This window comes from Agrilus planipennis, unplaced genomic scaffold (assembly GCF_000699045.2).
Source record: "Agrilus planipennis isolate EAB-ADULT unplaced genomic scaffold, Apla_2.0 scaffold28, whole genome shotgun sequence".
Classification (NCBI taxonomy): domain Eukaryota; kingdom Metazoa; phylum Arthropoda; class Insecta; order Coleoptera; family Buprestidae; genus Agrilus; species Agrilus planipennis.
Window position 1 is genome coordinate 1,947,601 of NW_020438897.1, and position 13,449 is coordinate 1,961,049.

A 13,449-nucleotide genomic window follows, 5' to 3' on the forward strand; every position below is an offset into this window, starting at 1 on the left:
GATTTTCCTGCTTTTCCATTTTTACGAAAACCACAGAGGCGTCTTGTTCAGCGTGCTGTCAAACCTACACTAGCAAGGAGATCGGGCTGAAACTATAGCTACAAGCTATCCAAGGATGGTACTATAGAATGTCACCTCAAGGTAGGCCTAGTGGCGTCATCTCTTGGTTAGGCCGGAAACTTATCAATCCACCCTCGTAGTGGTGAGCGCCAAAGAATAGAGCGGTAGGTAGTCTCCTTTTAAAAATCGTGTTAATGGGTGGCGGTGGTTAGGGTGAAAAGGATGAGACCGACGAAATGAAGACAGAAGTTTAGTTTTTAGATAACTAGTACAACCTACAGCAGTATTGCGCATATGATAAGTACGTATCCCGTAGATCACAATAAATCTCCAGCCTCCCATCTCAAAAAGTCGCAGAAAAAATATTGGCGATCGTTGAGAAATTCATGATGCGTTTCCAGATTATATTTGAAATTCAAATTTGTGTATAAAAGAAGGAGAACAACTTACTGATGTTTCTTCAAAAGAATGACAAATATTTATCGCTTAGCAAGAGAAGTTCGAGAATTTTGAAGAAAAATGAAAATTCCTTCGGATAATTCCATAAAAATTTATGTAAATAGGCCTCTGAACGGAATTAGTTAATAGATGTACAGCTGATCAGTGATATAAACTCCGAAGTACAGACGAATACCGAGTAATATAAATATAGTGATGAGTAAATAAATATTAGTAATACATTATGATATAAATAAGAAAGTGACGAATTACTGTACAAATACTCGTTAAATAAATAAAATTAATAGTAGAAAAATCGTTACAATATCAACAGGAAAAGTTGAAACTGGATTAATTCAATTAAATTAATTGAAAAAAAATCGGCTCTCTCACCCTCTGTATCTACCACTAGTGAACTGTCAGCCTGTTTATAAACATAGTCCCCCCCCTCCAATTTTAACAACATGTTACTTTGAAATTTGTGCATATTCCGTATGAGTGAAATATTGTACTGAATAATAAATAAAGTAGTTCAAGTTAGTAGACAAATCGGTCAAGAGCAGTTGCGGGTACACTCTTTTTTTATTTTGGTTCCTGACCATACATTGTGAGTCTGCAAGATCGAGATTTTACGTTGGTAACTTGGGCGATGTCGGATGAAACAAAAAAAGTTCTACCGAAACTTCTCCAACCAGCCGAAATGCGGCCCTGAAAACCGAGCAGACAACACTAATTCAGGTTACCCATCTATTGGAGCACTTTCGATTACGATCCGTAATCAACAAAACCGTTGAGGTCAGTTTCGGACAAGTCAGCGCCAAGCAAAAATAATACGAGACTGCATGTTCACCTACCTGCCTGTCCGCCAGCCGCCAGGTACAAAGTTATATTATGATTTTAAAAGGTAACTCATCGTAATTTTTCGGATATTTTCGTCATAGCTCGACGGACTCATACAAGCCGAGACAGTGCTGAGCTCGATTGGCGCGTCCGTCTCGATTTGACTGAATTCAGTGAGTTTTTCGTGTAGTACCTAATAGTAGTGGCGCTGTAGTTTTGCTGGAAAAACTGTCGGTTGTTTTGCACAGAAACGCGATTTTAAAATTGACCGTGGTGTTGTGAAAGATTGTGTTAACTATTGTGACTACTTTTTACGTGCGTACTGTGTCAGTAAAGGGTATACTTATATTGTAATATTTTTGGTACCTGTTTTATTACCTTTACAAGGTGAGTGAATCCTTTAGTATGTGGTTTGTCATGAATAATAAACGCTTCTGACGACTGTATCTCCTTTAAACTAGTCGGATGTGTTTTTACTAAGAAATACGGGTAAGCGGTTAACGATTTCGTTGATAGCTTCGAAGTAATAGCTAACTCACTAACCTAACAGGTATTGGCCTGTATGTGTAACTAGCCAGAAATTCACGTGGTTTAACATAATAATAATAATATTAATAGCGCTTATTATTGATTTATTCACAGTAAATGCTACAAAAAGTATTATGTATTTCTGGTCAAATACAAAGTATTTGTACGTAATGAACTAATGATAAATGTGTAATTACCAATAAATTTAATCAATAATCTCTAATAATATACGCAGGTATGCTCGGTGAGTAATAAAACTGTTACTAACAGTTTGATATTTGTGTAAGCGGTTACACTGACTTTACAGAAATTAAAAGCAACTTCTTTTGCAATTTAAATATCCAATAGATCTGCCTAAATAAAGTTTTAACAGTATGCAGGTGCATAGGAATTGAGAGTTACGATAATATTGTAGATGAGTAGTTTGTAAAAACCTGTGAGTACCAATTTTCCTTTGAAAATAAGATTATTTAGTAGGTTCATGCATATAAATTTGTGTTTTTTATAATAACCTTCGTATCTGCATATGTAAAAATGGTTTTTCCATTACACTTTTTGTTGGTGCCGTACTTGATTGATTGGTTGAGCTATTATGAAATACGTACACGTAAAGATGATAACTTTGTAAGTGTATATATCTATGTGTATGTTATGCTAGGTAGGTATTAAGTCGTAAAGTTTAGAAAAGCTAATGGGTCATTAATCAGACGATTTTCCTGTACCATAAAATAATTGACAAGGACGGTGTGCTGACATCGGTTATTAATTTGTTGTTTCTTGACTTGCCTTTACGCGAATCTTTTTGTTTATTATCTGTAGGTAAGTACCTACCTACTGTAGCTTCCATACAGGAAAAATCGCGAAACATGATGGTAAATATGCAAGTTGTCATATTTTGAAATGGTAGCTTACGCACCCATTGTATGCGTAGCATAGCTGAATGTGTGTTAAAAGTGTACCAGATTACGTGCACATGTCTTCCTCCGGTCCCTTACAACACACGCACACATATAAACAGTTCCCAGAGAAAATAACATCTGCTTCTTTGTGAAGTCTGATGGACTTGTGATGGTGTGTATGCAGTAGCAGACAAAATTATACGGGCTTACAAACATATACGGGGTTCTCCGTTTCTGCTGTGCTGCTTGTGCTGTTCGCACTGTTTCATGACGTAAGCTTCTAAAATAAAATCATTCGCCGTTCTTAATTTATTCCCTTCGCTCATATTTTTTAATACCGGAAGATCAATAGCAGTTTAGTAGCATAAATTTATCTTCGAGTTTTTTTTTTCGGATACGTACATATTTTGTATCATAAATTTGCGGGCATAAATAATGTGCGTGGGAGCTTTTAAATATCAAACATAGGATTATGGAGTTTTGTAGATATATAATAGAGGAATCTCATCAAAATTTTCATTCAGGGACATAGAACAATTTCCTAAACCTTTTAAGTAGCCAATTGCAAAAAATAACTAATTGTATAGTACTGGAAAGTTGTCATAGATAGTCAAAGTTTTTTAAATTGCGTTCCGGGGAACCCCGAAGTTTCAGGATCATTCAAAGGTTCCGCAAAACAATAAAAATTAATGCCCCACTAATGAATGTTTAGTTTGCGAGGTTATGTACACAATGGACAATTGTAGATACGGTTAAGGAGTGAATCACAAAAACTCATTTTGGATTCATTTGCTTCTGAATCGCCAGAAGAAATTAGGATTTAAGAATATTCCAATAAAATTACAATTTGGTCTTTTGGTGCCGGTTCTTTAATTTTCGTTCGATAATTAGGAAATATGGTAAAAATAGACTTCTTTCATAATTTCATGTCAAAATGCGTGTAGGTAAAACTGCTTCATGAACTCGAAGATCATTCATGGATACGGGTTGTAATAAAATAAGAAAAGGCCATGGGACCATAAAAGTAATATCGGTCCTTAGTTAGGTGTCTACTGAACCTGCAGGTAGCAGAAATTAGCATTACAGTATCATCAAGAAATCGGAATTTTGGTCAGTTCCTAGAAGCATTAGATCGCATATAGTGCTAAATCAATAGCGACTTGAAGGGATAATTTATAAATCTGTTCGCAAAAATACCAAGGAAGGGAAGACTTGAACATTGTAGGCGCACTATTCATTATTAATAAAACCAGAAAATCCCTTATTTCAATAAGGCAACAGGAAACTGTATAGGAATAGGAAGTGCCAAAATTCACCGAAAACAAATAATTCCGGAAGAAACTGATAACTGTGAATCCTATACGCAGCTAGCTTTGATACAAATATATTTTATAGAAAAGAATTTTTAAGGGTTTAATATAAAATTACAAACTTTTCACATGATAAACGCTAAATAATTGTCGAATCCAATCCAAACATTCTCACAAACCCTTTAGACAAAAAGAACATCACAAGTGAAAATACTGAAGAATTGACTCTGCTGTATCCACCTGATCATATGACCGAGTCATAACCGCTTTATACGCGTTGGAGATTTTATTTGATATATGCTCTTTTATGTAAGGCATCATAAAGGTAGCTGCTAAATATAAATTAAAATTGTTAAAGATTGGACCAGGTCCATCATTAAAGAGAAGAGACATGATGCCCAAAGATGATAAAAAGGAAAAAATATCTTTGCGATGCTACTGACCTAAACAATATCGTAAATTTGTGGACGAAACTTAAATACAAACAAATTCAAGTAAGGCAATAATAATATTAATATCGATTAGGTAATATAAATATTAACCTACTGTATTAAGAATGTCTTTCGGGTACGATTCCCGACGAGGGCGTGATAACAGCAACAAAAAGATTTTTCTCATTGACTGGAGGTAATCTGTAGTGGAATGAAATTAAGATGATTTATTATTAATAGTTGATAACTAATCGATATTATTAGACCTAGATTAGATTAGATTACTGTTCACAAATAGTTAAAAATATGGGTTGTTCTAGTTTTAGGGAAATGCGAACATTAGCTCGGGATAGGAAAGAGTGGAGGTGCGTGTCCAACCAGTCTTAGGATTTATGATGAATTATCTATTATGTAAAACAAATTACTTCGGTAGGGCCCTGACAGCAGGAAAAGAAAACACTAGCATGGTCCTTTTGCATCCAGGAATGATTTTAAAAAATCTCCTTGATCGAAAACTGAATGAATAAATTCTTAAAGTATAACCGTACGCCTACTGTCTATTGCGTATTTCAAGAAATTGGAAAGCTTATTTCATAAATTAAGCAAAATTTTGCCGGGTACACGCCATCCTCAAAAACGTATATACCAGCAAAATAAATGTGTAAATAAGTACCTATAGGTACGAACCATATTTTTTGGTTTCTGTTTTCTTTTTCCTTTTATTACAATTAATCCTACTTAAACAAAATTGCTTTCCCTTGGTCTTATCCTACCAGCAATTTGTCATTTGTTTTGGCGTGAAAAACTACTTTTACTCTTCTTCAATTTGTGTAGTTTGATACCGAATTAATGACACCTACAGATGGGCTGGTATCTGGTTATTCACAACGTACGCTTTTAAACTGCTTCATTTACGACCGTTTTATCTTGATAGTTATTTATATTTATTGCTCAGTTAGTTATAGTGCCTGACACACATTGCTATCGATTTGTTATCATTGAAGTTATTTTTAGTAGGCAACGTCTCTAGGACAGAAACTAATACGAATAGATAAAAAGCCATAGGGCGTAACTATCAATTAACTCATGAGAAAATGCACTGAAGCACTGTTAACGGTTAATTAAGTAATGCCGGTACATGTTTGTGTTATCCGGCAGTAAGTTTTCTGATGACCTATAAGTGTTCTACTGTTAATGGTTTTGGACATGAAAGTTTAACTGCACGAAATTCTCATCGATAGAAAAATGACCACTTCCTCATTTCCTCACACACGCACATTTTAAACTGATATTGCTTGCTCTTTTTAAGGCTTGATTCCCACTAAGGACGCTCTCGGTCCGGTAAAATATTTTTACAGAAGAAACAATGAGCCCATTCACATTGACGTTATCGCGCTGGTTTCGATCCCATCACGATGTTTCCAGTAATATTTTATCGAAGCGAGATCGGACTATAACACGCTCCATTCCGTCCCGAGATAAAAATGTTCAGTATCTCAGAGTCTCTGAAAGCGAAACCCGAGTCTCCGTCTCTCATCGAGTCTCTCTGGTGTCGCTGAGAGAGACTGTCAAAAAAACTGTTTAGCGTCACGTCAGAACGAGAGAGTCGAATCGCTCATGGAGAGATCCTTATTTCGTATCCAGTTTCTGAACGAGAGACTCGAATCTCTGAATAAGAGACTCGAATCTCTCAATAAGTGGTATCTCGATAGACATGGTTAAAATTTTCTAAGTTCAACATATTTCAGAGATCCCAGTCTTTCTACGAGAGACTCCAGTCTCTCAATTTTTCAGTTTCATTCATTCAGTCTCTCTGTGAGAGACTCGAATCTCTGAATTAACAATGTTATCGTTCGAGTCTCTGATACAGAGACTGTAAGAGATCCCTAAAATAACCGAGAGATTGCGAAAGACTCTGAGAGACTGGAGAGAGACTGAAAATTTTTGTCAAAGGGTGTCAGTTGTATTCTCTGACGAGTGTGAGTGAACTTATTATTTGAAAATGATATTTCTTATATACATATTGGCCTTCAATTTTTCGCAGTTGCAAATATGGATGCATCCACGCATTCTTCTTTTCTTTTATTTATTCTTCGTTTTTAGACTTTTTCATAACCTTTGTTAATAGTAATAGTTACAACAGCAATCACAGCTAATTCTTTTGTGAAAAAAAATAATGGCCTTTTATCTCGACTGACGAAAACCTGATCGAAACCTAAACAATAAAGTGAATATGAGGTGATTTATAATGGATCGATAGCGGCCCCATGTGGGTCGACCCGATAGTGCTGACGTCAGTTATTATTATTATAAAGTACTGATGACAAAGAAGATCTTTATTTTACTATTTTTATTGCTCCTTGATTATCATACACTCGTAGAGAATTAAATATGTATTTTCAATTATTTACTTCCTTATGTGCATTTTTGTTTATTTATTTTGATTTATTACAGCATCGACTTTTTTTTTTGATCTAGTGTCCTTGACTAACTACAAACACGTAACGAGTTTCTGTAATCGCACTGATGTCAGTACAACTGACAACGAGTGTGATAGTCGTATTGTTTATACGTAAAATCGTAATTGTAATTTCTTGATCTATTCGGTTGTGTTGTTAATTAACTTCGTCTAAACTCAAAAATTCTGTATGTATTGCTAATGCATTATAATTATAAAATTCACGTCTGAAATTAAGAACAATTACGAATACAAATAATACTAAACAGCGGAAAAAAATTCAAAGGAATCTATACAAAAACAAAAAGGATGAAAAGGATTTATAAAGTTACCAACGGCGTTGTGCGGGTGCGAAATATGGACAGTAGACGCGGCGGAAAATAAACAGGTTAGAAACGTCACAGGTGTTACAGGAGAATGATGAGGATACCATGGACAGAGGTTTGAAAAAAATAGGAGAACAAGGTACTCTATGGAAGTCAATAAAAAATAGACGAGATAGGTTGGTAGGGCACCTTCTTAGATGTAACGGGCTAATCAGAGACATGTTGGAAGTTGAAACAGCAGTTAAGAGCAGTAGAGGTAGACCTAGATTAGGTAACTGTTCATAAATAGTTATGGATGTGGGATGTTTTAGCTTAAGGGAAATGCAAAAAACTAATCGCACGTTACCCTCCTTTTAATTTCTGCATAATCGGGTGAAAATTGGTACTTTTTGAAAGTCATAAACTAATAAACGTCATCATCATACGGTCACTCTATTCAAGGAAAATAACAAGTTTATTTAAATTCTGCAGACGTTTAAATCTCATCATGTTACATTTAAAGTCAATGTCAGGCAAAGTACTTACAAAAATGCAAATTCAGTTTGTTTCTCTAGGTGTCTAGGTAATATTAATGAAAATAATTTTTTTAAATTCTTCAGATATTTATCACTGTTATTTTTAGAAAGATGTAAAAATGGTTGTGTTTCTGTTTATTCTTTATGCAAAAAATACTTCTCTGATTTATGTTAAAATAAATCATCCGCAGTGTGGTTGAAGTGTTACATTATATTAAACTGGGAGATGGTGAAATGTTTTGGTCTTGTATTAAAATAGTTCTCATAATAAGAACTGCATTTTCATTTGTGAAAAATCTCAGTGTTTTTCCACGATAGTATATTGCTCATCCTTTTAATAAATGATAAAATAGCTCATAACTGGAGGATCCTCTGAACTTGTAACAAAAAAAAAAGTTAATTTCTGTGTTTGTGTATGCCGACTGGAAAAATTGAAATTTTAGTCATATTTAGCGTGAAATTTTGGTTATCGTAAGGATGGTTAACTAAGAAAATGTCGTAATAAATTCGAAATCACGGCAGTTTGTCCGAAATTTTCGCGAGATTTGTATGTAGTATGAAAACCCAATAACTCGCATCGTTTTGTTATANCAATACAATAATCTAGAAAAATACAATAACAATCTTGCGTTTAATATGAAATATTCTCAATTTTTACCCACTACACACTACCTCAAATTAATGAGGAAAGTGTGTAGTGGGTAAAAATTGAGAATATTTCATATTAAAACTAACTCACTTCGGGAAGATTTCTACATTGTATGTAAATCTTGCCTTTGCTATCATGGAATACGCTATCAATCTTAAAAAGGCCTTTTGTATGAAATCAGAGACGAAAGCACATCAGCGTCTCCCTGTTTGTACATATGAATTGTGTAAATACATGTACATAAACGTGACTTTTAGATATTTACTTGCATATTTGTTGTCTTTTTATATAAACATTTTTGTTTACTACATTTTAAACATTCATTAATTTTAATAATTCTAAGTACCTGTTATGTTTCGTACTGAAAGGAAACTACTACAAAATTTATATTTTGACAAATGAGTTTTAAATGACCAACATAAGTTAGCAATTATGCAATAGCACAGTGAAACAAGCCAGCAAAAAAATAGCAGATGTACAATGACAGTTACTGATTATTAGTCTAGAAGTTTGAAAACAGGACGTCCAAAAGCGAAATGTAAATCTCCTGTATGAATTTAATGAGTAAAAGTTCCATTGAATTAGATATAACCGTTGTAAATGTAGTAAAATAGGACAGCTTGAGTCATTAGACTTAATAAAAAGGTGAATACAGTGAAATTCATCTATGTATGCTATGTATCTGCTTTCTGACTTACAGGCGAATGACAAAAAGATAGCTCTTGTACATAATATATTCCATTGGTTTTTCCCGTTTTAGTTAGGTAAAATAAATCTTTATATGTACACGGTTCATTTACTTACTAATTCTATTACTACATACGAATTCTACAAACTAAATATTTTTATTCTTTTCCCTTTTGTGCTATTTTCCGCCTTGAATTTCCCATCTTTCTGTACCATTACTTGTTGTTCCACATCTTTCAAAAATATGTTCTAGCGTTTCTGATTCCAGTTTGCACAGCCTACATATTTTCTTATTTTCTTCTTCCTAGTACCTTGCCGTCCTATTCTCACTTCCTAGTCTGAATCTTGCTGTTAAAGCTAATTCATTTTTACTTTTTGTTCTTTCGTCTTTCAAATAATTTGATTTTTCCTCCCTTTCTTTCCATGTTTTGTGTAAATTTTAAGTTTCTCATATTTTCTTTTTTGCTTATCAATGTCTTCAGTTAAACTTTCTAGCTCATTCCATACAGTTCTTTTTCCAGTTTACTTATGTGGTACGTGATAGCCCATTCCCTTTTCATTAAAAAAATTCTTCTTGTGATTTTGGTTTCTTCGATTTGAATATTCGATATATTATCCTTAACTTTTATACATTCTTTTAATAATATATTTTCCTCTGAATTTATCAGCTTTAAGTTACATTAATTTGTACGATTTTTCCTATACCATGACGTATTTTCAAATGATCATTGAATGAATTAAATTATCCCTATGTTGAATTCTGATTTAAGAAAATCTAAATTTTAACGTTCTTGGCACTTGACACAACACATGAAACCCATATTTCATATAGCACAACTATCTGTACTAATGAATACTTGTCAATACATTAAAATTTGGTAGCCAACAATTACATAAGAATTGGTAATTTTTTAGTAATTATCGCCATTTTTACATCTCTCATTTGTTTTTTCATAGTTAAATTCCAGGCGTGTTAGGAATTTTTTATCGCTGTTCATTTTAAGCACTTTAAAATTGGAAGGGTTTCCTAAATGGCTATCTAATAATGTTCGGGGTTGTGTGGCAAAAGGAAACGTCGGACCTCAACGTTAAAAGTGAATTGAACTGTGGAGCTTCCGGGCCGGACGTGATTGGCATCGGTTGTAGAAGCACAGGCGATGGCTACAGGCGTCGCGTCGCTTCGCCGTCGGTCGGTCGGCCAGTCATGCCTCCAAGTCACACTGTTGCTCTTGATGTATAGTTTATACGCTTTCGTTCCAACTTTCCGTTTCTCGTGTTTATTGGTTTTCAGTAAAACTTAGATTCATACTTCATAGAATTCTTATAACTTATTTTTATGTAAATTAGATATCGTATCAAAATTTTGGGATTATGTTATTTAATCAAACGATTTGTATTAAAACACCTTAGGGGTTCACGGCTTGACTTGCTTTTCAAGTAACCTGACTTATCTGGATTTAAAGTCAATTTTTTTTTGAAATCTCATGCACCCAAATTTAAAATACACGAAATACTATTTTTAGTAATAATCATCATAAAGTCGTCAGTCCTAAGACTGGTTGGACACGTACCTCTACTCTCCTATCCTGAGCTAATCTTCGCATTTTCTTAAAACTAGAACAACCCACATTCTTAACCATTTGCGAACAGTTCTCGAATCTTGGCCTACCTCTACCCCTCCTACCTCCCATTTCTGCCTTTAATGTGTCTCTGACTAGACCTTCATGCCTGAGAAGGTGTCCTACCAACCTATCTCGCCTGTTTCTTATTGACTTCCATAGAGTCCCCTATTCTCCTATTCTTTCTAATACCTCTTAATTTCTAACCTCTATCCACGACATTTCGAACGGTTCTAACCTTTTCTTTTCCGCTGCGCCCACCGTCCATGTGTCACACCCGTACAGGTCCGCGCTCTAAACATATACCTTTAACAATCTTTTTCGAATTTCAAAATTAACCGTTTGCGAGCATAGAAGTGACTTCTTTTTATTGAAGGCGACTCCATCCTGCGCTATCCTCTGCTTTATATCCCTACTACTCCTTCCGTCCTGACTTATCTAACTATCTTTATCCTAGATACCTAAATCAGCCACTTCTTCTAATTTTTCGTCTCCTATCTTTATATTCGCTCTTTCCCTACCTTTTCTTCCCTTGTATACCAGTATTTTAATTTTACCAGAAAAAAACTTTGCAGTTTTAATTCCCGGTAATTCCATACTTAAAGATATTTTCAAACTGTATTTCTCTAAAAAGTGTATAAGGGTAAGGGTATACATATCGATTCCGGTCCCCATCAAGTAGCAACGATGAATAACCAAGTTAAGACAAATTTTTGAAAGGTTTGATTTTCAAATCAAGTCGAGTAATTTGCAAAAACATCAAATTAGTTGACTTAGTGAATTTTTACATCTTCTAGAGTCTTTGCTAATAATGTTGAATTTCTCAAGTTTTGATAACAAACAAAGAGTGGAACTAAAACTTAATTTGTAGACCAGCTTTTTAAGACCAAAACTATCGATGTCTTGGTTTCCCCTTAATGTATGCGGAACAAAAAAATAATGTCGGCAGTAGGTTGTACAAATGTAATTCAACAGTTTACTTGCATGGAAATTGAGTCCCAAGACTATAAAATGGTAGTTTGTATTTACACTTGCTTATTTTATAAATGTCTTTGTGGCACGCACAGCTACTGCTAAAAATACTTCTCCACGAGATGGACATTTCCTGAATTCATTTTTAATTTATTCCTGCCCGTTGTATTTTAGTTACATTAGTACACAATCCATTTACACGATATGAATGAATGCTAACTAATAATAACCAAAGAAATACGCAGGAACAATTTATAAGCGATAATATATGAATTTCGAGTTTGTTTTTTGTTGGTTTTAAATGTTGCATTAATTTCTAAATTACTTTATTTTTTTCAAATACACATATTTTTTTTTTCAAAATAATATACCTTATCCTTATTCACGGTTTCCTTATTCGCGTTTTCTTTCGTTCTTGTATTCACAGCCAAAAATTTCATTATTCGCGAATGCAATCGGTAAACAGAAAATTTATGAAGAGGATTGACCGCAGTAGGCCGCGCTCGTGCCTAGTGTGAATTTTTCCATTCTACACATTGTGATTTAACGCTGCGAGATAAATATGTAATTTTTTCTATGGTAACAGACAAAGGTTCACACTAACTCCGTACGTTTTTCGTTTTCAATAATATGGTCATTAAAAGCTTCTACAAGTGCTTAAAGTTGATGCTTCTTGTAGGACACGTATTTTCAATAGAAGATCATTGAATGAATTAAATTATCCCTATGTTGAATTCTGATTTAAGAAAATCTAAATTTTACCGTTCTTGGCACTTGACACAACACATGAAACCCATATTTCATATAGCACAACTATCTGTACTAATGAATACTTGTCAATACATTAAAATTTGGTAGCNTTAGAACAAAGCTTTATCTATCTTATTATAAAATTTTAAACCTCTGTTCGAAACATTAAACTAATTATATCTATAACCGATAAGCATGTTTTTACTCTACGGCGCGTGTACTACTGAATCCTCTTAAGGTATCGGCATCTTTTGAGTATGTACTGTTGGCACGTGCCGAGGCAGCTTTTTTAAAAGATGTAACCGAGTGGATTAATTGCAAAATTCAAAACAAGAAAAAATCACTAAATTTTTTAAACTCTTGCCTAAAACTGATTATAACGATTCCATACTAATTATAATTCCATATCCACGATTTGTATTGTATAGGTACGTAGACAGCAGTACACTTATTATTTTTGTATTTTTTTACATATATCTCTATCTCTCTGTTATACTCTCTCTCTCCCCCCACCAAATATGACGTACTTATTTTAGCATATAGGTGTAAATTATTTTAATAGCTCCTCTATGAGCAATATTCTCGTATCTTTAAAATTTTTAAGCAATTAATGTCTATGTCTATTCTGTTAAATATAAATGTTCGTTGTTAGTTTTCTGATGGAGTAAAATATCTAATTGCTTTATAATGAAAATTGCAGGTGTCATTTCCATAATTAAATACATATACTACATTTGGTGAAGTAACTAATAACTGCAATGTAATTAATGAAGATAACTGTTGTTGTGTATAAGCAAGGCAAAAAGTTCACCTTACATAAAAAGTACACAATCTTTGGCAGAAATTTTTCTTTCTATGTCGCACGAGCGAAAATTGATAGCTTAACTTGAATTATTTCTACTGTTAATTTGCTACACAAAAGTTTTGTTTTGCTTTACGTATAATGAAATATGTAATCGAATTTTTA

General features: G+C 33.8%; 1 long non-coding RNA gene across 1 annotated transcript in view; it reads left to right on the top strand.

Annotated features, from left to right (window-relative positions):
* The first annotated feature begins 959 nt into the window (after positions 1 to 959).
* The window catches only part of LOC108744574, a 115,906-nt gene continuing 103,416 nt past the window's right edge, over positions 960 to 13,449 (top strand). Inside the window, exon 1 of the long non-coding RNA XR_003230865.1 lies at positions 960 to 1,725. This is a non-coding gene — a long non-coding RNA (uncharacterized LOC108744574). The remainder of the gene's footprint in view (positions 1,726 to 13,449) is intronic.